The sequence below is a fragment of the Primulina huaijiensis genome, chromosome 5 (assembly GCF_012295235.1).
Source record: "Primulina huaijiensis isolate GDHJ02 chromosome 5, ASM1229523v2, whole genome shotgun sequence".
Taxonomy (NCBI): Eukaryota; Viridiplantae; Streptophyta; class Magnoliopsida; order Lamiales; family Gesneriaceae; genus Primulina; species Primulina huaijiensis.
In genome coordinates, this window is record NC_133310.1 from 8924531 (window position 1) to 8933787 (window position 9257).

At 27.5% G+C, this 9257-nt stretch overlaps 1 non-coding gene across 1 annotated transcript; it reads right to left on the minus strand.

Annotated features, from left to right (window-relative positions):
* Positions 1-1926: 1926 nt before the first annotated feature.
* Positions 1927-2037, minus strand: LOC140977926 (small nucleolar RNA R71). The gene has a single exon (XR_012175491.1). It is a non-coding gene; the product is annotated as a small nucleolar RNA R71 (small nucleolar RNA).
* Between the last annotated feature and the right edge of the window lie 7220 nt (positions 2038-9257).

Here is a 9257-nt window from a genome sequence, read left to right on the forward strand (position 1 = left end):
CCTTCTCATTGGAATTCTCAGGATAAGAATAAATTCTTGGTAGAAGTTAAAAAATTTTATTGAGATGATCCTTTCTTGTTTAAGTATTGTCCTGACCAAATTTTTCGACGATGCATACCTGATGAAACTTAAAATTAATAATTTATTATATGTTAAAATCTATATTTTAAAATTTAAGTTTCATTAAAATTACAAAATTATGTTATTTTATTATTGTGTGTTTATATTTAAATATCTTACTAAATATGTTTTATTTTCAGGTTTTCTACGTGTTAGTAAAATAATAATAACTCAAGCTAGAAAACTCAAATGGAGGTGATTCAAACATGTTTGAAATCCTTGAGAAATTATCTACAATTTTGCAGAAGACATGATTGCCTAAAAAGTTGGTTAAGATGATCAAATTGTGAAAATATCAAAAAGAGGACAAATTTATTTTCACCATGACCAGCATATAGTAAAAAAATCATAATTATTTCAATATTTAACCAAATGAGGTGAACAAAGTAGCCAAATTCATCTACAGACAATTCCCCACATGTTTGCTGCTTTGAGCAGAGTCAAATTAGGTGATTAAAGTCGTGGAACAAAGCATTGAAAGAAGGGACATGGAATTGAATTTGGAGGAGACAAAGACTACTATTACAACTACATTGCATTAATAAAATTTTTGACCCTCTATCTCATTTGGCCTATAAATAGAGGCCTTGTGCTAGCTTGAGAATAATTCTATCTCATTGTAAAATATAGTGTGAGTGATATCTAACAATCTAACATTTACTTTATCGCAACTAACTTTTATTTTCCGCATCTAACATTTACTTTATCGCATCTAACATTTACTTTATCGCAACTAACTTTTACTTTCCCGCAACTAACTTATTAAATCATATATTTCATTTAGGCAATAGCGTGGCTCTGCCGGTTGTTCTAAATGAAATATAATGATTTAATTTAACATTTATTTTATGCAGTTATATATTTATATAGTTATATATATAATCATAGGTACCATATATAAAATATCGGTGAATTCGGTATTTTTTTATAGTGGGAACTATATTATATTAGGTGTGTGTTTTAATATTTAAATTTATTGGAACCATTATTTATGGTGGTTTCTTTTCTTTTACTTTTAGTTAAACAATATTGCATAAACCAAGAATAAATCCTCGAGCCTTGACAAAATTTAAAATTTGTAAACTTCGTTCTTGCATTTGGTAATCTATAAATTGATAAATTTAAACTTAAAATAACCTCTCTCTGGATCGATCTCGTACTTACGAAATATATTACTTGCAGACAACCTACACTTGGGTGAATTATAATTTAAGTAGTAGCAAGTTTTTGTCGCCGTTGTCGGGGAGGTATAAATTAAGTTTATATTTGTTAATTATGTTTTATTTATAAGTATTGTGTTGTTTTTTTTTGTATGAGTATTTGGAGTCGAAAAATAAGTGGTAGACTCATTCGAGTATCTGAAAATAATTTAAACATGGATGATAATTCAAATAATCAAGATAATGATAACAATAATAACAATAATAATAATAATAATCAAGAACATGATCAATTAAGAACACTTAGGCACCATATGAACCCTATTGGAACTAGTGCCCCATCTTGTTTAGTTTTTCTCCTGATGCATCTAATTTCAACTTTAAACCTCAAATTATTCAACTTTTACCAAATTTTCATGGCTTAGATTCTGAAAATCCATATTTACATCTAAGAGAATTTGAGAAAGTTTGTAACACTTATAATGATCAAAATTGTAGCATTGATATAGTTCGATTAAAGCTTTTCCCCTTTTTCTTTAAAAGATAAAGCTAAAACATGGCTACAAAATTTGAGATCAAGTTCAATAAGATCATGGGAAGAAATGCAATAACAATTTCTCAAAAAGTTTTTTCCTTCCCATAGAACAAACTCTTTTAAGAGACAAATTACTACTTTTTCTCAAAAACAAGGAGAAACATTTTATCAATGTTGGGATAGATATAAAGAATTACTTAATACATGCCCACATCATGGTTTTGAAACATGGAGAATAGTTTCTCACTTTTATGAAGGTCTAATACCTAAAGATAGGCAAATGATAGAATTCATGTGTAATGGAACTTTTGAAGATAAAAACCCAAATGAAGCTATGGAGTATTTGGATTCATTAGCAGAAAATGCTCAAAATTGGGATAATATAGGCACAATAGAACCACCAACAACTAAAATCAATAATTCAACAAATGGGGGTGGTATCTATAATCTTAAAGATGATATAGATATTCAAGCTAAACTTGCATCTTTAGCAAGAAAAATTGAGTCATTAGAAATGAAAAAGAGTGGTCAATTAAAAAGTATTCAAGAAATTGTTTGTCATATATGTGATACACATGATCATGCTACAAAAGATTGTCCAACATTACCTTCATTTAAAGAATGTCTCCATGAACAAGCAAATTATGTTAACAATTATAAAAAACCAATACTAGATCCTTTTTCAACATCATATAATCCTGGATGGAAAAATCATCCTAATTTTAGTTGGAGGAATGATAATAATGCACAACCCTCACAACAATATTTTCAAAATAACCAAAATCATCAAGGTTATATTCCTTATGTTACACCTCCAAGAAAAAACTTTGAAGATGTAATTCATGCATTTATCCAAAAGCAAGAATCTATCAATATTCAAAACAGTCAATCTATGACTGATTTGAAAGAAACTCTTGCAAAATTTGCATCTGCACTTAATATTCATGAAAAAGGAAAATTTCCATCTCAACCTCAACCTAATCCTAAAAATCAAAATCAAGAATTAAAAAATGAAAAAATTGATCAAATAAAATCTGTTATTACCCTTAGAAGTGGTAAAATAGTTAATGATCCATATAGTAATGAAAACAAGGATCATTTAAAATCAAAGAGTAAGGATGATAATCCTGATACTTTTGAGAATGATGATACCTTAAATTCTAAAAATAATATGTTGAATGATAAATCATCTGAAATAGTAAATGAATCAAATAAACCTCCACCATTTCCTCATGCATTAACAAATCATAAAAAACAAAAAAATGATTCTGATATCTATGAAGTTTTTAAACAAGTAAAGATAAATATTCCATTATTAGATGCTATTAAACAAGTACCTTCATATGCAAAATTTTTAAAAGACTTATGTACTGTGAAGAGAAAATTGCATGTGAAGAAGAAAGCATTCTTGGCTGAACAAGTAAGTTCTATTCTTCAAAATAATTCTAGTTTAAAATATAAAGATCCTGGTTGTCCAACAATTTCATGTATTATTGGAGAAAATAAAATTAAAAAAGCTTTGTTAGATTTGGGAGCAAGTGTGAATTTACTTCCTTATTCAGTTTATGAAAAACTTAATTTAGGAGAATTAAAACCCACTTCTGTTACTCTCTTACTGGCGGATAGGTCAATCAAAATACCTAGAGGTATTGTAGAAGATGTGTTGGTTCAAGTTGATAAATTCATATATCCTGTAGATTTTATTGTTTTGGATACACAACCAATAGAAGTACATAATGAAATTCCAGTAATATTGTGACGACCATTTCTAGCAACTTCAAATGCTTTAATTACTTGACGAAATGGAATAATGAAATTGTCTTTTGAAAATATGACTCTAGAACTTAATGTGTTCAATTTATGTAAACAATTAAGTATTAATGAAAATGAATATGATAATGAAATTGAATCAATTGTGGAAGAAAATATACAAGAAGAAAACTTAAATCAACAATCTGAAGTTTTTTCAATAGAAAATTTTGAGTCTGAAAATAATTTTAAAGAAGATGATAATACAAAAATTGAATTAAAAGTTTTACCATTCGAATTGAAATATGTATTTCTTGGTGAAAATAAAACATTTCCTCTTGTAATTTATTCCACTCTTCTACCAAATCAAGAAGAAGATTTAATTAAATTACTTAAAAAATATAAAAATGCAATTGGACGGACTTTGAAATATATAAAAGGTATAAATCCTTTAATTTGCTCACATAAAATTCATTTGGAAGAAAATGCTAAAACATATCAACAACCACAAAGAAGGTTAAATCCACATATGAAAGAAGTTGTTAAGAATGAAGTATTAAAACTATTAGACGCTGGAATTATCTATCCAATCTCAGATAGTAAATGGGTAAGTCCAACACAAGTAGTACCTAAAAAGTCAGGCATCACTGTTATAAAAAATGAAAAGGGAGAGTTATTACAAGCTAGGATTCCATCTAGTTGGCGTATGTGTATTGATTATAGAAAATTAAATGATGCAACTAGAAAAGATCATTTCCCACTACCATTTTTAGATCAAATTCTAGAAAAAGTAGCAGGAAATTCTTATTACTGTTTTCTTGATGGGTATTCGGGGTATTATCAAATACCTATATCATTAGAAGATCAAGAAAAAACTACTTTCACTTGTCCTTTCGGAACTTTTGCATTTAAAAGAATGCCATTTGGTTTATGTAATGCTCCGGCTACTTTTCAAAGATGCATGTTAAGTATTTTCAGTGATATGATTGAAGAATTTGTAGAAGTTTTTATGGATGATATAACTGTTTTTGGAAACTCATTTGAAAATTGTCTTAAAAACCTAGAAGAAGTATTAAAACGATGTGAAGAAAAAAATCTTGTTTTAAATTGGGAAAAATGTCATTATATGGTTAAATCTGGGATTGTGTTAGGTCATGTGATATCTGAAAAAGGAATTGAAGTTGATAAAGCCAAAGTTGATGTTATTGCTAATTTAACATCACCAAAAACGGTCAAAGAAGTTCGATCATTCTTGGGTCATGCAGGTTTTTATAGAAGGTTTATAAAAAATTTCAGCATAATATCTAAACCAATTTCGAATCTTTTAACAAAAGATACACAATTTGAATGGACTCAGAAATGTGAAAATGCTTTTAAAAAAATAATTAATCTTTTAATTACATCACCTATTTTACAACCTCCAGATTGGTCTTTACCATTTGAATTAATGTGTGATGCAAGTGATTATGCTATAGGAGCTGTGTTAGGACAGAGAAAAGAAGGAAAACCGTATGCAATCTATTATGCTAGTAGAACCTTAAATAGTGCCCAAATAAATTATTCAACTACTGAAAAAGAATTATTTTCAGTAGTATTTGCATTAGATAAGTTTCGATTTTATTTAATTGGTTCTACTACTATTGTGTACACTGATCATTCTGCCGTAAAATATTTATCAAATAAACAAGATGCTAAGCCAAGATTAATATAGTGGATTTTATTGTTACAAGAATTTGATATTATAATTAAAGATAAAAAAGGAAAAGAAAATATTGTAGCCGATCATTTATCTAGAATAATGACTGAATCATCTAATAATGAAATACCAATAAATGAAAATTTTCCAGATGATCAGTTGTTTTATGCTACTATTATGCCCTGGTTTGCTAACATTTTAAATTTTATTGTGACAAATAAAATGCTTTCTCATTGGAATTCAAAGGATAAGAATAAATTCTTGATAGAAGTTAAAAAATTTTATTGGGATGATCCTTACTTGTTTAAGTATTGCCTGACCAAATTTTTCGACGATGCATACCCGACAATGAAGTAAGTAATGTTATTAAATTTTGTCATTTTGAAGCATGTGGAGGTCATTTTTCATCCAATAAAACAGCTGCAAAAATCTTACAATGTGGATTTTATTGGCCCTCTTTATTTAAAGATACGCATTTATTTTGCGAATCTTGTGAAAACTGTCAGAAGATGAGATCAATTTCAAAACTAAACATGATGCCTTTAAATCCAATCATAATTATTGAAATATTCGATAGTTGCGGGATAGATTTTATGGGTCCATTTCCATTATCTTTTGGATATACGTACATTTCAGTAGCTGTTGATTATGTTTCAAAATGGATTGAAACAACTGCATGTAGAACTAATGATCATAAAGTTGTTATAAAATTTTTTTAAAAAAATATTTTTAGTCGATTTGGAATACCTAGAGCAATAATTAGTGATGAGGGAAGTCATTTTATAAATAAATCATTTTCTTCTTTGTTAAGAAAATATGGCATTACACATAAAGTTTCTACCCCATATCATCCTCAAAGTAATGGTCAAGTTGTACTTGCAAATAGAGAAACAAAACAAATTTTAGAAAAAACAGTAATCCAAATCGAAAAGATTGGTCTTTAAGATTAACTGATGCATTATGGGCACATAGAACTGCATTTAAGACATCATTAGGGATGTCACCATATAGGTTAGTTTTTGGTAAGCATTGTCATTTACCGGTTGAACTTGAACATAAAGCTTATTGGGCAATTAAAGCATTTAATATTAATTTATACGATGCATCTAAATTAAGAAAATTGCAATTAAATGAACTTGAAGAATTAAGAAATGATGCATATGAAAATTCAAAGATTTATAAAGATAAAACTAAAGCCTTTCATGATAAAAATATTATGAGAAAGTCATTTGAAATTGGACAAAAAGTTTTACTTTATAATTCTCGTTTGCATTTATTTCCAGGAAAACTAAGATCGAGATGGTCAGGACCATTTATAGTTAAATTTGTTTATCTTCATGGTGCTGTTGATATTGAAAATCCTAAAAATAATGACGTGTTTAAAGTTAATGGGCAAAGACTTAAGCCTTTTATAGAAAATGAAATTCTTAATGATGATTTTATGCCTTTATATGATCCACAATAGTTGTTTGATATTTTCATTTTGTTTTTGCAGATTCTAGTTCATTTCCCGGTTAAGTGGCGGATAACGGTACTCCGTGACTATCTAAGTCGGTTTTTTCAGTTTTCCCAAAATAATTGAAATATATAATAATAATAATAATAATATTAATAATAATAATAATAATAATAATAATAATAATAATAATAATAATAATAATAATAATAATAATAATAATAATAATAATAATAATAATAATAATAATAATAATAATAATAATAATAATAATAATAATAATAATAATAATAATAATAATAATAATAATAATAATAATAATAATAATAATAATAATAATAATAATAATAATAATAATAATAATAATAATAATAATAATAATAATAATAATAATAATAATAATAATAATAATAATAATAATAATAATAATAATAATAATAATAATAATAATAATAATAATAATAATAATAATAATAATAATATGAATGCTTGTATTGTGAATCTTCGTAAATATTTTGCTTGTTTACCTGATAATGCGTTGAAAAAAATTTATAAAGCTAGATGTGAGCGACTAAGGTTGATGATGTCATATGGCATACCGAATGATATCCGGTTGATAATTGAAGCAAAAGTCCGATTGGTTGGGGAAGCAAGTGAAATAATAATAAGACATATGCCAGGATTTGGTAAAAGCACATATGCCAAGAAGCGAAGAGCTAAACGTATAGGTGGATGTCATAAATGTGCAAGGTGGACTTGTAAAGGGAAATGCAAAAATGTTGGAATGACATCAATGAATAGAGAAGATAAAATTTTATTCATTAAGAATGGTCTGAGTAAAGAGCCTTTGGATAATTTTCTAGAGGTTCTTGATACGCATTCTAGTGGGTACGTGCAAAATGAACTTCTTAAACTATGGTGGCAATTTCAACATGAGGAATATCAATATGGACGGTGGAATCAGCCTTATAAAGATCCTACTGTAGTAACGCATATCTGTTTAGATAAGTAAATATATATATACAATTTCGTCTCGGGAATCTGACGTTAAAAGACCCTGTTTGCCAATTTATAAGAAAATTGGATGGGAAGCATATCCTCGACTCATAGAAGGCGTTGAAGCCGTTACTGAACGTAAAATCAGAGGAAGATGTGAGCCACAATCACAACTACGCTGTATATATGTGTTTTAATTTATGTCATTTTTATTTTCTTTTAATAATAATAATTTCCAATTCAGATATTGACTTTTGGCATGTTACGCTTATAAATTCATATGCTGTGATTTAACAATTGCAGAAAACATATTTCTCAACATGTCGACGTCCACGGTAAGTAAAATCAAAAATATTTGTGTATTTTGTGGATCTAGTGCAGGAAAAGATTCAATTTATGAAGAGGTAGCAGAAAAGCTTGGAATAACACTTGCTAAAAAAAAGATTCATTTTGTATATGGTAGTGGTGAAGTTGGTCTCATGAGAAAAGTTGCAAAAGCTGCGCATGCAGGTGGAAGTGAAGTGTTAGGCATTATTCCGATTACCTTAGCCAGTCTTACTGGACCAGAGAAAAAATGAAAGTGGACAACGTGTATGAACGAATTACTCAAATGATTGAACATTCAGATGCTTTCATTGCTTTGCAGGAGGATTCGGTACTTTGGAGGAAATATTTCATACTGTTTGTTGGGCACAATTAAATATCCACAATAAGCCAATTGGTTTGTTAAATGTTAACAATTATTATGATAAACTACTATCGTTTCTTGATGATGATGTGGAACATGGATTTATTTCATTAGCTTCGCGAAAGATGTTAGTTTCTGCTACAAGTGAAGGTGAACTTATTGATTTACTGCAAGGATTTGGTCATGAACCAGATCCATTCTTATCTCAACTTAATTGGCCAACATCCAAGAGTAAGAAAAGAAAATTCATGTGATGTTGAACTTGTGAGTCAACGGTATGTTTTAATTTTTTTTCTCTTTAAGGTATGAAAAATCTCCTCTTCTTCTTCTCCTCTTAGTTTGTTTTTATATAAAAAAAAAAAAGTATTCATATATATAGTAATAATAATAATAATTTTTAGTTCAATGACGAGTAAGGTGTCAGTAAAATGCACCTGAGACGCATTAGTTAATAATTATTGGAAAATCACAATACACTAGATTTTAATATTCATTATATTCAAATTACAGATTAAAAGAAAAATTAGTTTTTCATATACCAATTTATATATATATATATATATTTTTGATCAGTTAATATAAAATGTATAATAGATGTGTTTATTTATATATATATATATATAATTGTGTGTGTTTTCAAATAAAATAATTTCTAAACTTTTTATGATAATATAGTTAAAAGATATGGTTTGTATGGTTGTTAACATGTATAATTGAAAGAATTCTTTTTGTTAAAGTATAATATATACTCACACATCTTTTGTGAGTAAGTGGTGAGAAATGAGAAAACAATTAATAAACTTTTATTGATTATTAAAAAATGGTTAATTACAAGAATATAACTCCCCTATAAAAAA